Genomic DNA, 22,511 nt, shown 5'->3' with positions numbered 1-22,511 from the left:
AGCTTGATGACATCCCACCCTAATAGTTGTACAGTATGATCTTACCACACATTTAAAATAATATATTTCCCATATAATGTATGCAAGAAGAAATCCTCTGAATCATCTGTGAGGAATAAAATTACCATGTGTGTGAAGGAAATGAAGTGATGCTTATTTTTTTAAGGTAAAATGACTATCATTCGGCTAAATTCTTATCACGAAATTCTCCAAGGAGCCTTGCCTACATCATGGACTAATACACTGCAAAAATTTTCTGGGTAATAAAAACAGTGGTTTAAAAATTAATGAAGAGAAAAAATGTGAGAGAATTCATTGTTTTATTTGTTTCATAAGTTCAGAAATATTTTATAATATAAATTATACATACTTTATATAAATTATTTTATAACAGCCAATGGACCCCTACTTTTTGAGGGGGGAAATGGTGAGGTTGGAAAAGTAAGAATGGAAGAGAGAAGGAACACTTGCTTTCCTCCATAGTCCTAGTAAAGGACATCAGAGCTTATAAGGTAAGTTTGAGCCAGAAACAAGTACAATAACTTTTGTATTAAAAGAGGAAAATCTACGACAGATGTAAAAGGAAAATTAATGGGTGAACCTCCAAAACTTATGTACATTGAGGTGTATTAGAGACACCTACTCTGGTGGGTTAAAATAAAACTGTATTTAAAATAAGCATATTCTGTTCCTTGCCTTGAGTTCTTTTTAATTACTTTCCATTACCAACAATTCTTCAAATATTTTAGAGTAACCAAATATTTTTCTTTAAAATGATAGCTTTTAAATTAAAATTTTCATAAATATTAATTAAACAATTACTCAATCTGTTTCCTTTATGTTTGGAAACAAATACTTCTTAATATTAAATTTCATGGATAGCGGTTTAGCTAACATTCTCATTTGCTCAAGGAATTTACCTGTCTACTCTGAAATATCTACAACAGATATCTCTATGACACATGCTTCCTTAAGCTATATTGTCTTTATGACATTCTTGGCTAATTCAATCTTTTTTGTTTGTTTGTTTTTGGTGAGGAGGATTGGCCCTGAGGTAACATCTGTTGGCAATCTTACTCTTTTTTCTTGGGGAAGATTGTCCCTGAGCTAACATCTGTGCCAATCTTCCTCTGTTTTGTACATGGGATGCCACCACAGCACATCTTGATGAGTGGTGTGTAGGTCTGTGTCCAGGATCCGAACCCCGGGCTGCCAAAGTGGAGCACATGAACTTAACCACTATACCACCAGGCCAGCCCCTCAATCATCATTTTTTCTTTGATTTTCTCCCTTGAGACTACTTGTCCACCATAGAGAATCCTAAAGAACAACTCTAAATGATAGAGTTAATAGAGGCAGCTATTGAAGCTAGGGCAAAATGGAAAATGCATCCAAACACCATGAATAATCTTCGATGCATTAAGTTTATTAAAGAAGACAGATAAGTGAAAAAAGAATGCAAAACAGGTATAGTTTACTTCCTCAAGTCACCTGTACTGGGCAAAAAACATCATTTTATTCTCAGATAACTTAGTGATTTGGATTGCGTCACAGACTAGGTGGACAAAGAACCAGAACCTGGATACCCTTCTGTTAGCATGAAGATTACCAGATACTCTGATAATGCAATGAATTTCTCAGGCAAGCACCAAGAACTGGATCCAGCCCAGATGTGATGATAGCATGTTAATAAGCTAATTCCTTTAGCTACCTCTTATTTTCTGAGGCTCATTCGCAGAGTGGCAATACCATTAACTCTGGATGAGGTGTTTTGCCCAATAAATACTCGTGATTAAATTTGCTGATTGGGCCTTCTGTGCTCACTTCACTCTCTATCCCTATGGGAAATAAACTCTTGCACGGTATCCTTCATAGGACACAGCAGAGGCATTAGAAAAAGCAGGAACATATACTGACTGAGCGAACAAATGACTGAATAAGCTGTTCATAAGACCTCACGAGTCAAACCAGCATTGCTAGGTTAGTGGTTGCCAGATAGAATAACAGAAGAATGAAGCTTAAAGACACTGAAAAAGTTGATCTGGCTACTACATTACCCTGTTCATCCAATTCAGAAAACTTTATATGAAAAGTATAATTTAAACTCTTATTTCATTAAAAATTCTGGAAGGTCGGTGGTGAGATGTATACTTATTTGAAAAAGTTTTTCATCATTCAACATAATCTTCTGCAAAGAAAGCTAACAAATTTTTCGTTTGTTGGTTTCTCCCCTGAAGATGATCTAAGGGTACTAAGGCTTTGCTGTTTAGGGGAAAAGACCAAAAAAGTTCTAACCAAGGCAGACTGTCTGGCATTGCAAGGACATTGCGTGGGAGGAAAGAAGTTTCACAGAAGTAACAGGTGCCTTTTTTTTTTTCCCCACAGTCCTATCCATCTAAAAGAAGACAATGGAAAAACTAGTTAAAATGTGGCATAGGCAGTAAAAGTGGAGCCTACAATCCCAACTCTTAATGCAACAAATATTGTACAGGATATCCACTTACAGCCACAATGCTGAAATTGGGCTGAAATGTTACAACCCACAAACAGGGTTCATTAAAAAACCTTTTTATGAGTCAAGAGATGATATATTAGGGAAATAATATCCATAAAAACCCTAGTTTTTGACAATTGGCACCATAAAGCAGTTATTATCTCTGATTAGTGAAACAGTTTGTTTGAAAGCAATCAGTTTTGAAGAATACAGAGAGGAGGGCAAGTTTAAAAATCTATGAGGTTTATAGAGAGGGCTATTATTTGACAAACAACAAATGATTTAAAATGGTCTGAACTAACAATTATTCAGAGTCACTTTCATGTTATAGACGTCTATAAATAATACTTTTTAAACACTTCACACAGTTCTCCTCGATCTACTTGTAATTGTGGGGCATTATTAGTTTCATGTGTATCATGTTTCCAGATACTGGGTGTTGAAAGATTTATTCATGTTGAGCTGTGCCCTAAGGTAATTTTAGTTTTCATAAAACCTAATTCTACAATTATAACCATCTGAGAAAATGAGTATTCTTCCTATCTAACACTGTAGTAAGAAGAAATATTTTTATCATAAGCCTGATCCTCACAAGTGATTTTTTTCATTTTCCTTAAACTCCTTACTTAAAAATTTTTTCTTATTAAACCCTCAACCCACAAATGTTCAACTGTCATAAAAGATCAGTGTTACTGAACTGCCAGTATTAATCTTTTGTTTGAAATGTATAAAGAAAGACAAATAAAGGAGACATTGCAAAACGTCTTTGTGGAGTAGAAGCAGATATTGAAATGATAAATAACATAACCTGCAAAAACTAGTACTAATGTTCTTGGGTAGAAGAAATGCCTAAATATCAAAGACAGGGGCATCACTGTCAGGTGCTCCATAAATAAACCATGGACAATTCCTGACATTGGACCTTTCATTCTTGCAATGCAATGCTAAATAAGCATGCTCTTCTTGCCTGTCTGAATTCTACATGCCCATTTCCAGAAATGCTGCTGCAGATAAGTAACACTGTCATGTTTGTTTTGTCAACTACATGCCGATTATCTTCTCCTATCTGCAGTTTGGGAATATTATCAAGGGAAGAAGCAATCTCTCAGAAAACCTTTCCTAATGTGGCTGTATTTGATAATTTCTGTAAGGGGCTTCCATAAATAAACTTTGTAGAAACACACATGTATTTTCCAAGATTTGACTCATAGACCATGGAGAAAGGAACGACTTATAGTAAGGATTTGGGAATTCAAAACCGAAAGGAGAATGAAGTCACTCATTCTATGTATTTTCATTTATTCTCTGAAAATGCAATATCAGAGGATGGCATATCCAGTTCTTTGAGATGCTTCCTCAATGACTCTACTTTCTCTACCTTCCTAACCTCTTCTGATTTATATTCTTTTGTTTTGACAAATTGTTTATGATGCATTTGCTACTGATGCACATATCATAAAATTATTTCTGCCAAGCTTCCTCTGTGACCTGCCCGTGGGACATGACGTGCTCCAAGATGCATCGCTCTATCAACCCGCATTTTTCCAGGACAATGCAAATTATGACAAATTCCATCATCCTGCATTATGTGGTTCATGCTAATCTCACTAATTCTAAAGAATCAGGAGGGCTTGCTGTTCTGCTGAAGGGCATACTGTCTGATTGAATGATAGGAAAACAACATTTGCCTCCCCCTTCTCGCAATCCCAGCTGTGGCCACCACTGCCCCACTTCTGCGAGGCAACTGCTCTTGCTGTGTAACTTCCACAGCAGAATTAACTTTACATCAATTGAGCCGTCTGACAGGAAACTACAGATCACCAATCAAGACTGTTCTCAAGTCCAGAAAATAAAAGGTATTCCGTGGGAAAATGCAAGGAGTAAATAGCATTTTTACTGACTGCTGGATACCCTTATTCATTTTTAGCTATTTAAAATGAAGAGTTAAGATCAAATGTATCATTTATATGATAAAAAAAAAAAAGCAGACAGTTTTTAGACTTGAGTGCTTTTGATTGGCAGTTTTTTTTCTGCTGGATCACTGCAAATGGCCACCTGAGAAGTCTTAAGAGTAAGACTGCTAACCTTGAGGACAATCCCGCTGTGCTTCAGAAGGTGGCAGTATTACTACATGAAAGAAGCCTAAAGTCTACGTGATATTCCATGGCCACATTGCTGAAATAAACATGTTTAATTCTCAAAGAAACATATATTTTATCCGGTGGCATAATTTACTTATAACATTAAAACTCAAACATGGAGCAATTTGTAGCAATAACCATGATTATGCTGTTAGTGGCCCAAATGTCACCGTCTAGATTAGGCTAAATGATACCTAGCACCGGAGAGCTTCTATGATTTATTTTTTATGATCACGGGTAGAACTTGCATGCTTAAAAGGCTCACCAGAAAACTGCCTTCAATAAATAAAAAAGGATGAAAATATTGAAGGGATCTCGTGTTATTGTTCAGAGATGTGATTGTAAAAAATTGTCATAGGAATGAGGTAAATTTTAAATCTCAGGGACACGTCCAAAAAAAAGAGGTAGATATTTTGAACATTTCAAATGTTATGTTTTAGGTTTTAAAATATTTTGCTGTAAGCAAATAACTCACCTTATAAGATAGTAAAATGTGTCCTTTATGAGTGTCTTCTGAAACGTCAGAAGAAAATAAAGACTTCTAAATATATGTAATGCACTAAAATTGATTATTTTAACTACTTCTAGAAAATGTAGTAAATATAAATCTGTTGAGAAGTGTTAGGAGTAAAATATCCTATTCAAACCTCTAATAATTTACTTTTGGGGAATTCTGGTCTAATGCATACTTCTACCTGGAAACTACACAATATTATAGACCCTTTTTTGGCCATTATCATACATGAAATTGAAATTGTTATGCATAATCAGGGGAAAAGGAAGGCAAACTGTACTATCTAAAGTTGAAAAAGGATTTTACATTAAACACACATTTTACTAGTTACTAAAATAAGGGCAAATTTAAGTCAGCATTGACATCAGTGCTTAAGGGAAGGTTGCATAATTGCTTTCACGTTTTGCTGAGTCCTTATATAAGCTTGATAAGTACACAGCACAAATCGACATTAAAATACTACTAAGAAGATACAGGAAGATCTTTAGCTTTCTACTTTACTCCCAGGGACACCCAAGCCCCTCAGAGGAATACGACAACGTGAGCATGGCTTCAGCAAAGGCACTGGGCACACCCTGTGCATGCTGTGGCTTGTTGACATGAACCAGGGCAGGCAGACACCAATAATACATGAAGTGCGGTTCAGAGGCAATTAGGATCAGTTGTCAAGGCCAGGCCATTAATGAAAGAACATGTCAGAGGAGCTGGAGACTTCAATGGTTGAGGGCAAGAAGGCGATTTAGTGTGACAGATCGAGTCCTTCCAATGTCCTCAGTGGTACATGCTAATACCAGCCTTAACAACCTTTTGTGGCAGTGTATAATGCGACTAACATGGACTTTGATTCAGCAAAATGACTGCTGCCACTGTTAGTCTGTCTCATTCGAACAACAGTAAAAGCATTGCTACAAATAATTATCCACTTCCGTCCCTCCCTCCACCACTTAATGCATCCGCCCTTTGTGCATGCCAGAGTGTTTGTTACTAGAAGGTTAGGGTATTTTTCACTTTTGGTTTATGTGATACCTTTTTTTCTGGCTGCACATATAATCCCAACTAATTAACTACAATGGATTTTAGGAGGCAAAATAAATAATTAAACTCATCCCTTTCTCACGTAGTTAACATTAAAAGTTCCCAGCACAAGTCGATTTTGTCTAAAAGAAACAATGTCCACCGTGTAAGCTACTCACAGGCAATAAGGGACTATGCTCCAAAAGCATTAGCAGAAAATTCACCTAATCCTCAAAGAAGTGAAAGCTGGAGCATTACAGAAAATAATCTCACTGCCATTTTTTTTTTTTTTTGGTCTTTACAATTTGATAGTTTATTTAAAATAAAAACCTACATGCCTCTAACCAGACAATCAACAATAAGTACAAAAAATATGTTAAACACTGGTTAGCAATCCAGGTAAAAAATAACAAGGAAAGCATGATCTTCTAACACAGCCTACAGACTTTCATGTTATGATAAAATGCCACAGTATCACACTCTTAAATTGTTTTTATGTATAAACCCTATAATTTAATTTTTGGTTCTTCTTCCATATTTTCTGCTCTTTTGGATAAGATATTCTTATGAAGGAGAAACTGACTTAATAGATGGTAAATGGCATAAATTTTCTTGTAGTCTCTTAACGTTCCCATCCCCCCTCAATTTTCCAGGATTTACTCTAGCATCTCAGCTACAAAAGATGATGTTGTGATACCTTAGGGCTTAAGGCAGAGAGCTCAGCCTGGTCTGCTTATGAATGACCAGGCAGATATGAAGAAAGGTGTTTGGGTAGAGATTAATGGGAATCATGTTGTCAGGGTGGTAACTTCTTACAATATATACATTTTTATTCTAGGTCTTATTTTTCCTTTTCTTCTGCGAGAGTTTTTGCTTCTTTATTTCTTATCTCACATTCCACTGTTCTCTTTTTTGTAATCTTGTTCATGTCTCCTTGCTCACTCTTTTTTTTCTGACCTTAGCCATTGCCACTCCTTTCTCTTAATACTTGATTCATTACCAGCTTTCTTGCTTCCTCCTATAAGAACTTTCTGCCCTTCTCAGGAAAGCTTTCAGAACTGAGCCCTAAAAGGAGTGCTAGTGTTAAAAGAATTATCAGTACAAACATCTAAACGTTCAGGCAATCCCAAAACACATTTTCATAGATAAATAATTTTTTTGACAAAAAATGTATTTAGGAAAACAGGTTATCGTGCTAAAAAATATATTCCTTATAGTTGTAACCAAAGTAAACACACTTTCCAAACATCTGGCAGTGTTATTAAGCTATTAGTACATTAAAAAATACTATAAATATAAATTGTCTACTGGTCTTGACCGATAATGAATATATCCCCTTCTAGAGAGAAGTTCAATAGACCAACGATCAACTCTTGGTCAGTGAGCAAGACACCTAGCTTAAGATGAGTCCTCCAAGTCTAGGTTTCTCTTGACAGACATGATATTTTTGCATCTTGATATGAGAGTTTTTGATACCTGTGTTTCCGCCCGCACTGGTAGGACTAATATGATCATGGAACTGGTTCAGCTGTGACAGGGACTCGTTTTCGTTATTTTTTCAGGCTCCTGGCCTCACGACACAGAAATAGACCTCCTGGGCCAGAAGTTAATAGTGCAAAGTTAGTGATGACACTACCCATTGGTAAGACTTCAGAGTCTGCTGAAATAAAAACAATTTTATATTTATTCATCTGGATAATAAAAAATTTCAAGTCTATCAAAAGGAAATTCTGAGAAACTTCCTTTTAGAAAAAGAAGTGCAGATTTTTGAAGTAAGCACCTTTTGGAGACGTCCTTTGATATGATGTTCAGTCTCTCTCCCTCTTTGTTAGAAAACCTGGCATTTGTCATCTGTCATAACGTGTTTACTCAGAGTCTAACATTTTAAAGGTATTATTTTGTCTTCTGAAAACTCTGAGAAGGTTTGTTTTCCTTTACAAGCATAATTATATCTAGTTTCTTCAATCAGTGCCTCATATTTTAATAATACGTTGCCATTTGGGTATAGTTATAACCATAATAATGAATGCGGGGTTCAAAGATCACTAGATATATAGATGGCATGAACCATTAGCAAGAAATATTCTACACTATAGAGATCACACATAAAAAACCATGAAATTCACTATAGAATTTGCTATTCTGACTAAGGCATCTTTCTTTGTAATTAACATAAATCTCTTTACAAAACGTGCTAGTTTTAATAACAAATAGGGACATTTTACAGAAAAAATAAAGAATAGAATACAAATAAAATTATAATATGAATAATTTAGTTATCTCCTTCTCATATCTCATAAAGACATTGTTTAGCTATAATGCACCTAAACTGGAACTATTTCTCTTAAAAAATAGGCTTATCTCCTTTTTCTATATGCCATTGAAATTCATATCGTCACTTTCACACAAAAACACATAATTAATCCTAATTGTTTCCAACACTCTGAAGAGGAAAAATGGAATCTGTGGTTTCTCTCTTTTATTTGTGTTAAGCCTTTCTGGCCACAAGGGCACCATTTAGTAAATTACTTCCTCCCAAATGCTGGCCATTGGCCTCTTGGCCTGAAGGAGTTAATGCAGTTGCAAGAGGTGAGTCACTGAATTCCTTTGTGACAGAAAGATGAAACTCAGTGATTGCTCAGAGGTGTCCCACTCCGCTATTGAATGATGATCCAGTAAGGCAAAAAAATCACTTCTTACACACAGGTCTTAACAAGACAGATGGAGAGTATGCACTGTAAATGCACAGAAGAGGTGGGTGTGAGAGGAATGTAATGGTGTTCCTGACTGGCACGAAATTACAATGGAAACAGAAGGAAATCTTCCTTAGAGATAATCCTTCAAATTTGTTATGACTTTTGCCCAAGAGGACCTAACTCTGTACTACTATCTTATTTTGTCTTGGGTGACACTTTTAGCATGAGATGAGCACAGTTTCCATAAAACCTTTCGCATTCCAGCCTCTAGACTCCAAGTCCTACTCAGCTGGGAGAGAGTCCCACATCTCAGCTAGTTAAGTCATTTGCTCCAACTCTGACTAACTCTGCCTTTCCCAAATAACTATCTTTGGCATGGCCACATTCCCCAAAGAGCCTCAGTTCCTGACACCACTGCAAATATGGCCAACTGCTTCCCTGCTTCAAACTGTTGCAATGCTACTTTCTATCCTCTTCTCCTCTCCTCCTTCCTGCCCAATTCCACCCCAAAAGCACCTTTTCTCTCCTGGGTCCATCATGCTCCCTCAGACACTTATAGAACTGTAACAGTTGTTATCTCCTTAGTCAGGACTAGGTTCTCACAGGAGCTATGTTTGAAGTTGCCTCCAGAGTTTTGTTGTCCCCCAAATCAGCACTTCCTCTGGTGATTGCTGTTGCAATTAATACAGTCTTTGAATAGTTTTTTGCTTCCAGACGTTAGGTTCACTGTATTGCTCGCTCAAGATCAGCTAGGTCATGTGCACCAGGATTGAGCTGTAGACCTGCAAAAGGAGCCCCACTAATTGCAGCAAGATGTCTCCCTCGCAATTTCAACAATGTCTCCTGTTGGTTCTCTTTAGCTCCCTTTGCACTGCCTCCCCCGTGTCAACCCTCTTTTTTTGGTCATCAACATCTGCCAGCTCTGATTGAGCACCTACTATATGCCATACACTGTGCCTGAGATACAGCAGTGAACAAAAGCAGGTATAGGCCCCTTTCAATGGAGCTTATTTTAGTAAAGAAGTCAAATCTGATCAAAACAATCCCACAGATAGGTGTAAAATGGCAACCGTGACATGTGGTAAATAGATTCAAAGGTGAAGTGCAAGGTGCTCTAAGAGCCTGGTCAGGGAGGCAAGGGAGTCAGAAAAAGTTTTCCTGAGGATGTGAGGCTTGTGCAGAGATCTGAGAGAAGACAGATAGTTAGCTAGTTTCCAGGCACAGACTGAGGTATGTGCAAATGTCCTGTTGCAGGAAGGAGCGAGTTCAAGGGGCTCAGTGAAACTGCCTCTCCTCACAGCCCCCAAACCCCTCCTATTGCTACATCAGCTACCTCAGGATTGAACGGAAGTCCTTGGAATTGCCTTGCTCCCAATGAGGTCGCTCTTCCTTAACTGAAACACCACCATCTCACCTCTACAAAGTAGCTGAGAAACCAAGTCTGTGAAGAAGGCTCATATGGACTGACCACCCACTTTCCCTGTTACCATTGAGACTAATCAGATCCGTGTTATCTCACTCCAAGCTTCCCAAGTTGTTTCCATTTGACCCCATCTCCCACCCATCTCCGACTGCCCATAGCCTTTCCCTGGGCCCCACAGAAAGACCAAACTTAATCCCACAGCAAAAAAATTCTCCATATCCACAATCCCTTCTCTCAACTCTCTTTTCATCTTTTTGCTCAGTGAAACCAGGCTATATTCCAAGCCCACATCTTCCCCCAAGGCCATCAAAACAGAGGCTCTTTTTTTCTTTCCCACTTCACATCCTAGTAGCTGGGGCTGCTGTGTCCTTTCTAGTTCCTCTTAGAAGCGGAAAACCGCCAGACTGCACCACCCTTCCCCTACTGGATATCGTCAAGCACCTATGACTTGGCACCACACTCATTCACGGACTAAGTTACCATCTATGTCACTGTCTCCCACCATGCCATTACTCCTGTCAGCCTTGGTGGCTTCCACAGCTAGATAGATAATCCATCTGACGCTGTGGACTCTCAGGTGTCTGAATTCTCCATTTCCTACAACCTTTTCCCTCAGCCTGCCTCAGTTACCCATTCCCATAGTTGTCAGAGCTGTGTTTTCAAACTGCAAGTTTTGGTCCATTGGTAATCACAAAAATCAGTGAATTTTGATTTGATTTAATGAGTTAAAACCAGGCTTTGTTCTTTTAAGCAACATAGAATAGATTTTAAAATACGTTTATTACATTAAGCAAGGTAAACATTGTTTCACGAAAATTGCTTTCAGTTACATATCACACATATATGGGCATACTAAGTTGTTTTGAAAATTATACTACTTACTGGGTCCAGTCCAAAAAGTGTGAGAAACATTGGCCAACTATGTCATCACCAATAACCAAATTACTTCCAAAATTTTGATTTTAAACATCCCATTTTCTAACTACTATCTTCTAACCTTAGAGCCTACTTGTTCTAGTCTCCTCTCTCTAAAATTTTTTAATCTCATTCAGACTTCCAACTCATTGATGCCACGACTCTTTACTATACTCGCACCTCCCCCTCACATGCTCATCTCCCTCCTCATCTGCTCAGATTCTGGGCTCGATCCTTTAATCATACCTTTAACTTCTTTGTCCCTTGCTACTCTATTGTATTTTCTTGTTAAAATCCCAAAAACTACATGCAACTCTCCAACTACTTGGTGCCACCATCCAAACTGCTGATTATCTCTGGAGAAAAACACCTAACTATGCAGACAGATACCACATTAAATTTATGATCACAAATTTCAAACAGGCCTCTAATGTCGCTCAGTCCTCCTATATTTCCTTAGTATTTTAACTTCCTCATTCTCCTGACAACCATGCTATACCTCATCTTCTCTAAGCTGATATCCTGGCGTCTTATTTCATTTTCCTAGTGCCAAATCTACAAACAGATGAGCCATTCTGCACCTTCTCTCAGATGACAATCGAATCATCCCTGCTCCTATTTAACATTAATCATTCCAATTAAAGTTCCCATCCATTTTGCCAATACAAGGACTTAGAGTCTAAAATTACTATTTTGCTGTCCTATGTGTGGTTTTATCCTTTCATTTGGATATACCCATTAACATAAAAATATGCTGTAGTAACTTCCACCTTAAAAACAATAATCTCTTGACCCCAATTTGCAACTGCCCTATTTCTGTTCCCCTACATAGCAAAACTCCTTGGAAGCGCAGTCCATATCCACTGTCTCTTCTCCCACTTGCACTTTAACCAATAGGTATCAGGCGTTTATCTCTACCAGTCTGTTAAATGTAGTCTTGTCTAAGTTCTCAACAATGCCCACTTTGCCAAATCCAGAGGTAAGTTCCCTGTCCTCATCTTATTCCATTCAGAGCAGCATTTGTTCCACTACCCAATTCTTCTTTATTTTTTTCCCATTCCCTCATTCTTTAAGCACTTCTGTCACTTCCGAGATACCACATTTTCTTGGTTTTCTTTTTATCTCTAACAGATAGGAATACACAAAAGGAGATTAACTGATTTTATTAAGAGTGCTACAGGACTCGATCCCTCTCCGCTTCATTTCTTTATCTTTTCACTATAGGTGACTTTATTCAGTTCCTAGATTTTAACCCCATCTATATGCTATGACTTTCAATTTTATACCTAAGGCCTGACCTCTCCTTGAGTTCCAGACTCATACAATCATCTACCTGCTTCACACAGCCACTTGGATGTCTATCAGGTACTGTAAATTTAACCCGCCCTGGCCAAAAGAAAAACCTGATTTTCCCCTATGCTCACCAAACCCTCCCTACTCTTCTCCATCTCAATTTAGAGGACTACCATTCATTTGATGGTCAAGCCAAATATCTAGGCACCATCCTTAATTCCCACCTTTCTTTTACCAATCAATGGTAAATTCTGTTAGCTCTATCTCCAGAGTGTGTGCCAAACCATCCACTTTTACTTCCTATCACCAACTCCTATCTCTCCAAAGATTTTCTTTCTCATTCACTATGCTCCCCCAACTCTAGCTCCTTCCTGCCTCTTTCCCAGATCTTCACATAGCTAATCCTTGGGAGAAAGACATCCTTGACAATCTAATCTAAAAGTGGATACCTCTCCTAATTATTCTCTATCTCTGTGTCTTAATTTATTTCCCTCACAGTACTTAGCCGAATCTGAAATTATTCTACTTGTTTGTGTATTTAGTGTCTGCTTCTCCACTAAAATATAAATATTTTAAGGTCCGGGCTGTATGTTCATCTCGTAGAATGTAGTTGAATGAATGAATGAATGGAAGCTGAAAGTGTGGACCAGGTGGAAAGAGTAGTACTGGAGAAGAAACAAAGGGGTCAACACAATCAAATATGCACTATTAAGAGAACATCACTCTGGCTGGAGAGCCAGAGTTGATACCAAGACCAGTGAGGAAGCTGCTAGAACAGTCTGGGTGAGTGATGATGGGAGTTTGTACTAAGACTGTAAGGGCAGAGGTGGTGAGAAGTGAATGGATTCCAGAGATATTTTGAAAGAAGATCACTTGATGTCTTATCACATTTGGATATGAAAAATGAGGGGAAGGGAAAAGGAGATTTGAAGGATGTCATCAAGGTTTTGTGTTTACCCACCACTGACCTAGGGACTTTGGTAGAGGCCAAGATTTAAGGGATAAATCATGAATTTTAGTTTGGGCATCCTAAGTTTGATCTCTCTTCACACATTTATGAAAACATGGCAAAATACAGTTAGATATAAAAGTCAGGAGCACTGAGGAATGCTCTAGACTAAGGACATAAATTTGTGAGCTTTTTGTGTGTACATAGGTGGTGACTGAGGTCATACATATGGATGAGATTACTTACGAAGGAAGTATGGCATGAAAAGAGGGCCTAGAGCTGAACTCACAGAAGGTAGAGAGGATGAGCCTGCAAAGGAGACAGAGAAGAAACAGCCAGTGAGATGAGGGACACAAACAAACAAGAGCTCAGTACGTGGGCAGCTTGCATGTCTGCCTCTGCTTTCATCCTCCTACCTGCACTCACATGGCAACTCACCAGTTGACTCAGCTTTGCATCTTGGCTGGTGCCAGGCTCTGCATTTGCTCTGTCCATACTGAGTAGTGGTAATTCACCAAGCTGCTTCTGGTCTTTGTCCTCGAGTGCTGACCTGGTTTTATCTTTTCTGTACCCATGTTGGCCTTCAAATCCCCAAAAGACTCTCCCGACTATGTGGCATGGTTCACCCAACTACAAAAAAAGCAGCACAGTGTTGTGGTAAAGAGCCAGAAAAGTCTGGGTTCATATTTTGGTTCTGCCACTTCCTACTGAGTTATCTTCTCTGTGCTTTGGTTTTCTCATCTAAAAAGAGAGATTAATAATAGCATCTATCTCATAGGATTGTTGTGGGAAGTAGAATTCATGTAAAACCCTTAGAATAGTTCTGGCACATACACAGTAAGTGCTCAATAAATGTTAGCTTCTATGATGATATTTGGCAAAGCTAGCTTCAAGTCATCATTGCTGGTCTAGAACTAGAGGGGGTAAAATAGGGGCTGGAATGAGGGGTGAGTTGAAACAGTATTCAATAGGATAGTCAGGGAAGGCCCCATAAAAGATAATCTGATGACAAAGAGGAGCCAGACAAGCAGAGGCAACATCAAGTGAGAATAAGCTTGGCATGCTGGGTGGGGAGCATAAATAAGAGAGAGTGGGCTGGAGTACGGTGAAAAGGGAGAGAATGGTAGGAGATGGGGAAGGCAGGGGTTCTATCATGTAGTGCTCATAGGCTACAGTGAAGAGCTTGGATTTTATCCTACTTTTAATGTAAACTACTAAATTATGTGATCAGATTTATATTTTTTTAAAAAAAACTTTTAGTTTTATTGTATTGTGGTAAGACCACTTAACATGAGATCTAACTTCTTAACAGATTTTTAAGTGTACAATACAGTAGTGTTATCTATAGCCAAAATATTGTACAGCAGACCTTTAGAACTTATTCATCTTGTACAATTGAAACTTTCTATCTGTTGATTAGCAACAGCCCATTTCTCCCTCCCCCGAGCCCCTGGCAACCAACATTCTATTTCTAATGAGTTTGACTATTTCAGATACCTTATATAAGTAGAATCATGTAGTATTTGTCCTTCTCTGTGTGATTTATTTCACTTAGTATAATGTCCTCAAGGTTCACCCATGTTGTCACATATTGGAGGATTTCCTTCTTTTTTTAGGGCTGTATAATAATCCACTATATGTATATACCACATTTTTGTTATCTATTCATCTGTCAATGGACATTTTGGTTGACTCCACACCTTGGCTATTGTGAATAGTGCTGCAATGAATATAGGAGTACTAACATCTCTTCAAGACCCTGATTTTTATTCTTTTGGATAAATACCCAGAAGTAGGTTTGTTGGATCATATGATAGCTCTATTTTTAATTTTTTGAGGAATCTCCATACTGTTTTCCATAGCAGCTGCACCATTTTGCACTCCCAGTAACAGTTTACAAGGGTTCTATTTTCTCCACATTCTCTCCAACACTTGTCTTTTGTTTTTTTGATAATGGCCATCTTAGTAGCTGCAAGGTGACATATCTCATTTTGGTTTTGATTTGCATTTCACTGATTAGTGACGCTAAGCATTTTTTCACATACCTGGTGCCTATTTGTATATCTTCTTTGGAAAATGTCTATTCAAGTTCTTAGACTATTTTTAAGATCATATTATTAGTTTTTTTGCTATTGAGTTGTAGGACTTCTTTATATATTTTGGAAATTAACCCCTTAACAGATCTATGGTTTGCAAATATTTTCTCCCATTCCATTGTTTTCCTTTTCTTTCTGTGGATTGCTTCCTATGCTGCGTAGTAGCTTTTCAGTTTAATGAAGTCTCATTTGTCAGTTTTTGCAGATTTACATTCTTAAAAGGTCATTTTGAGTACCATGTTTAGAAGGAATTGTGGGGGAGGAGGCAAGAAGAGAAGTGGGGAGATCAGATAATATGGCTATTACAAAACCATGGAGAAGACGAAGGTAGCTTGCACTTGTATTGTAAGAGCGGGGATGAAAACAAGCAGGTAGATTCTGACTGGATTCTAGGAGTAGAAGTGGCGGAATTTGTTGATACATATAGTGAACGAAAGAGGGAACATGGAAAATCTCTATGTTTTTGGCTTAAGCAACTGGGTGAATATTTAAGATGTTTTCTGTGGTGAGGAAGATTGAAGGAGAAGTGAGTTTGAGAGAGGCGTGGAAATTAGGTCACATTAATAAACTATATGTTGCTTATTGTCTTTCATCCACATGGTAAGCCTGGATATTCCTCTCAACACTCTGGTGGCTGCTTCCTTTGGTTAGTACTGAGGACCAGGGTTCTCAAATGTTCTTTGCAACATCTGAGGACTAAAGAATCTCCTTGATCCCTGTAAGGTCACAGGCACATACAGTATCGTTATGCTGGGTCCTGTACTTTATTCAACTGCATCACCTGCTTCACAGAGTACCACTAATAGAACTCAACAACCTACTCTATCACCACCTCTCAGGACATGAGAAAAATCATCCACTTTCAAGTCTTAGAACTGAATGATCACCATGGAGTTATTCGAGATTAATTCTTGACCTGAGCAACAACAAGATGGTCTTGTTTCCAACTTAAAAAAAGAACATGACTCAAGAACCAAAAACTTTTCTGAATTTAACACTAAATCACATTAATTCTTTCAGATAGTACTATATAGGTTTAAAGAAATTTAAACTTAAGTGTATTACTAAAACATTCCTTCTAACATTCATTTGACCACATAGTTTAATGGGTGACCTTATACTTTGTCATCCAAGCCAGCACATTTTGAGAGTGAAAGGAGTTATTGATAAGGGTAAACACTAGGACTGTCTAGGCATAATGGGACCTATGGTCATTCATTTTATAAAGCATGATATCTTAAGAATGAACGTCTAGAACAGTATCTGGTTTCATTTAGCTAAATCACGTGGTGCAATATAAAGAATAAAATGAAAGGAAAAATCAGGAACTCCATATCTACTTAATGTTTTTCTCTTCTTTGTTTTTTATTTGGTTGATTTAAATATATAATAAATGACTAAGTTTTGAAAAGTCAGTTTGTTTACATTTCTGTGAATTATATTTGTCATACAAATCCAGATAAGCTTCTCATTTCATTATATCAACCTACATCATATGTTAGTGCTTTAAAAATACAAAAGAACATGCTATAGACATATCATCTAAACCTGGAAAGAAAAATTCAACTGATTTCAAAAATTAAAATTATAAAAATTAAAAAAACTAATCTCAACATTCAATATTTATTGTAGTTAATACATAAAAATACCCATATTAATAGGTTTGTTAAATATATGCATACAAAGGAAATATTGTTTACAGACAGAATAAGACTATCACGTCTAAGCGAAATCAAGCTGAATACCAAATCTTTGGTAACCAAAGGGAAAAGGTTCCCGGTAATGTAAATAAATACTTGGGGATGTTTATTTTCTCATTTCAGTTTCATTTTCAAAATATGCCGTATTTTTCGTGTAACCCATTTTTCATCTGCCCAATTACTAGCAATCTTTTTCCTACTATCAAAAATGATCATTTGTTTCCTTATTGTAGTAGATAAAACATCCTTTCATTGTTTCAGCTCACAAGCTGTGCAGATCCTACCCACTGTTCTTGCCTCCAGCACTTCACATTATTGGTGTATTATTTCATGCATGCCCTACTCTTTTATCAATTGCTTTTGAAGTAATGTTAATAGACTAGAAAATTGAGACATTTATGAAGTATAGGCAGTGTTTATGAAAAAATCCATAAAATATGACACAGGCAAGACAAGATAAAAGCAGCATTTTAATAGATTATGGCAAAGAGATCCTGTCAGAGTTGACAACTGACTCCTTCGAGATCACTAATTTTTATGGGATTAATTCTGTGGTATAAAAAATGAAGTTAAATGTCCTAATTAATCTGTAAATAGCACACCCACAATTAAACCTTGTGGCCCGGTCTTGGATTGGGGCTGCAATGATTTTTGAAAAGTAATTATCTCATATTCATAATGAAGAAGGTTTTTCTTTTCTCAGTTTTTTTTCTCATGGCATTTCAGCTAAAAATCCACCTTGATTCAAATTGGAATAGCAGTCTTCTGATACACAAATCAGTTCACAGCTTGGGGTGGGGCCACATCCATTAGACTTGCAAGCCACATACTTACGAATGGTTTATATAGTAAGAAAATAAAATTTGGAGAAATCGTACAGGACTGAGGTGGTGGAGGAAAACCTAGAGTTTCTCCAATTTCGAGCAACTGTTCTTTGTTCCACAGTTTATAGCATCCAGAAAGGTACAGAGTTCCCTTCTCTTATGGAGGTGATAATATGGTGAGGCCCTGTCTCTTATATAGGAGTTAGAAAGTACGTTACGTAGGAGTTAGAAAATAAAGCTATTGTCTGGCTTTTCCTGATGCTGTGGCAGAGTACTCAAGAAACGTTCATTCCATTCCCACTCCTTCCTTCTACCTTTAATATGTGAGTTTAATAATACTTTTTTTTTTTTCCTGAGGAAGATTTGCCCTGAGCTAACATCCATGCCAATCTCCCTCTATCTTTTTTTTTTTTTTTTTTTTTTAGTATGTGGGCCACCAGCACAGCATGGCCACTAACAGAGCAGTGTCAGTCCATGCCTGGGAACCCATCCCAGGCTGCCGAAGTGGAGCACACTGAACTTAACCACTAGGCCACTGAGGCTGACCCAAATAATACTTTCTGTAAATGTATGATGTTATCTATCTGTAGTTAGATGGAAAAAATACAATTTATTAAATATAAAATATTTCAGAATATTTTTCTAACAGTAATGTTAATAATAATGCATACTAGCCTTTATGATCCACATTCATTATTTCATCTCATTCAGACAACAGCTCCAAAGACAAGTATTACTACTACTGCCTCGTTAAAAATAAAGAAACTGAGGCTCAGAGATATTCAATGAATTACCCTAATCATATCTACATAATACGTGATAGAACAGATTCTTGAAGCGAGATCTCCTGACTTGAAATCCTATGCTTTTTTCAATAAGTATGCTATAAGGTCACGTCTTTGCAATCAGAAAAAATCTGTTGATAGTAAAATATTCTATCAGTTTTGGTGAATAGAAAATTATTCAAATCAGTGGGAATATAGTTGTCTTTTTAAAGGAGGACAGCTTTTTCTTCCTTGAGTCCCATGAGAAGGGAGGATTGTGAAAGTTAACGATTTTTTTCATTTATAGTCTGTGGCCTCGGCATTAGGTAAGCAGTGATTATACTCTGGAAGATAATACTGCAGCAAAATGGTATACTACTACCATATTCGAGAGACAGATCTTTTTAACTGCCATTACTTGGCAAAGTAATCCCAGTATTAAGAGAGCAGGTATCAACATTCAATGTTCTCAAGACATAACAATGTAGTTTTCTGATTGTTCATAGTCTTATTATAAATGGTTTAAATATTTTGGATGAACTGATCAGTTAATGTGGTTAACATGATGAAATGACTTATTTATTTGATGTGTAGCTGATGAAATGTATTTCACACTGGAGGAATCTAGGCTAGCCAAAACTGCTCACATCTCACATGAGGAAATAGAGAATCAAGAGACACTAAGCGATTTGCTCATGATCATATACAAATTATATCGCGGATTCCTAATTAGAACTCATTACTTCTGATTCCAAGTCCAAGGTCCTCTTCCAATAAGTTACCTTATTTGATTTTATCAGACTTATTATTCAGTTAACGGCTTGGGTACACACAATCTAAGATTTTAGCACATACTCTGATGGAACATTCTTCAACAGGTAAAACATTTAAGAACAGATAGGCCCAGTATTATAAACATGATTGCAAAGAGAAGTCTTAAGCTGACAGGAAGAGAAAATAATAAATGGCACCTTTTTCATCTCTAAACTCTCTAATACCAAGAAAACACCTTAAAGCCCTTGCCTCGGGTAAAAAATATTTGAAATGCCAAATCCGGTTATCAATTCATCTCTATGTGTGTTGGGAAGGATTACCACAGTTAAGTATATTCTAAGCCTGTTTATACCCAGCTTTACTCCTAAAGTTCCAATAAGAGTGCCTATTTTTATTTTTATTTTTGAAGTGACACTAACCTGAGAAGAAAGAAAAAAAAGAGTATATTTAAGCCATTCTTCAAAGCAATCTCCATGAAGCTATTTTGATGGTTTTATAAAAAAGGAAGCAAGCTGCAGCTAGAGAGTCTCACTCTCACAGTCTCTGAATACAAATAACAAATGAACGTGATGTACTTACAGAGTTTGATAATCAAATTTGAAATTCTGCTTATTTATACAGTTACTATGTCCTAGAATTGAAAATGGAGACAACTAGTCACAGAGGAGCACTTTTAATAGTATTGTTTTCACACTGTTGTATAAGAGCAAATGGGGAAGTCTCTTTGCACGGCATGGTGCATGCAGCAGAGAATTTTCACATGGCCCCCTCATGTGCTCAGTAATGCTACAGGGATGTGCATAAAGGTTTTTATTCAGGACTTAATACTTGCTGAATAAATAACTTGGATACCTCCCAGTCAGGGAGCATGCAGTGGATTCTACCATACATGGTGGGTGCTTCACTTTAAATACCTTTAAAGGGCACACAGTGACTCCTTTCTAGGGTATGGAATACCTCCAAATAATTATCAGGAACATTCCTTACACTCACAAAGTGTTCCATAGCACTGAATAGAAAACAATGACCACAGTCTTAAAGAACGTAGAACTCTTTTTCATGACTTGAACTGCAACATATCCCCAACAACTAAATTAACATTTTCCAAACCACTTTTGTTTTCAGTCCCTGATTACTCCCATGACTCAAACCACTTAGGTCTTAAGGTTTAGATTATTCCCTTTTATACTCAATTACCACATCAGAAGGTTCGTAATTGATTTGAGATCTAACATTTCTCTACTTGCCACAAAACCACCTGTCTGAGAGTTTGGAGAATTTTGATGTAAGCATAGTGGAAATTACTAGATTCTTGGCTATTGTGATTAGACCTTTTAAAAAACCTACTAAATATCTCATATCAACAGAATTTTATACATAGTTCTAAGAAAGATAAGTTACATTTTATTTTTCAACTTTTATAAGAAATTCTGTTCTTTCTTATAGCCATCAACCAGAAGATACAAAATGAAATAACATTAAAATAGAAATAGAAAATTAGCATGATGGAAAAGAAACATACATATAGTTAGACCTCAAGGGTCAACATGGTAAATCAAGCTTTGTAATTTTTTTAATGGTTATTCTGTTATTCTTGTGTTAGGTAATGGTATTGTTGGAACAGTAAGCCTTTAACATCTGTGCACTTTGGATCACCTTAAGCCAGCTGGTTCCTCTCAAAATTGCTCATCTTTTGTTCTTACTATGTTCTGACCTGGGCCCCTAGCCTTAAGACAGCTACGTGCTTTTTGCAGCCAGGATATCCTCTTCAAGACTGTCAGACAATTTCAAATGATTGATGTGCTAGTCTGGTGTTCTGGTATTTTTCCCTTTAGTAAATCTCCAGTAAATCTCCAGCTCATTCTATAAGAATGCTAATTAGATCTACTCTTACTTAACTTCATGCACATTTTTCTTGTTTTCCTGTATTTTTGGACACAAGCTTGAAGTTTATAACACTGTGTGCTTCTAAAATAATTTTTTACAGTATCACATATAAAGAGAACACATTTCCCACCAAGGGAAACAATTCAAGCACTGAACTCAGTTGACTTTCTTTCTTCTAAAACTGTGTCATGAATCCTTTCTGGAAACCTGAAGCATGATTCTTAGGTCCACTCTGAAAATCAGAAATCATTTATCCACTTGCCTTTTACTCCTTTTTTCCTACTAATCCTTACTATACTTACTTTTATTTCTCTACCCCATCCCTCAAAATCAGAGGTAGCAAGTATTGGAGGTCCTGGACTCCTCGTCTCTCAAGGCCATTTCAGGTTCTGCTCCAGAGGATCACTGATGGGAACTCTCACCTCACATAAGCCATGCCCCAAACCGTGTCATGGTCTTCCATCACTCAAAGCCCAAGCAAGGCAGAATCTGGCTCTTTCAGGCTGTCAAGTTTGCTTCCTTGCTATAGAGATGTCTTCACATAAAAACAGACCTCCATCAGCCTCAGGGCATTCGTTCTAAGCCTCTTGCTTAACACCTATTGTACCACGTTTTGCAACCAGTCTCATGATTGATTGTCCTTGTTGGGCCTTACATATCTTCTCATTCTGAGGCTTAGAACTGAGTTTCTGGCTTCAACCATTTGCTTTCATTCTTGACTATATTTGGATTTTTCATCTGAATAAGTTACCTCCTTCAGGAAACCACTGGGCCACAATGGTTCCCAGGACCCTATAACTACCTCAGCATGGACCCCTGAAGGAAACACATCCAAACATGTTAACCTGACTCAAAAAGTAAGGCGAACTCCAAAAGTAAGACCTGGATATTCTATAAAGAATATCATTTGGTCAACTAACAAAATTGGAATACAGATGGAAGATTAGAAAAACACACCAATTTTAAATGTACTTGTATGTAAGATAATATTCTTATTCTTAGAAAAACTACACACTAAAGTATTTAA

Source organism: Equus asinus, chromosome 2 (assembly GCF_041296235.1).
Source record: "Equus asinus isolate D_3611 breed Donkey chromosome 2, EquAss-T2T_v2, whole genome shotgun sequence".
NCBI classification, from domain to species: Eukaryota; Metazoa; Chordata; class Mammalia; order Perissodactyla; family Equidae; genus Equus; species Equus asinus.
Note: the sequence above shows the minus strand (reverse complement) of the source record.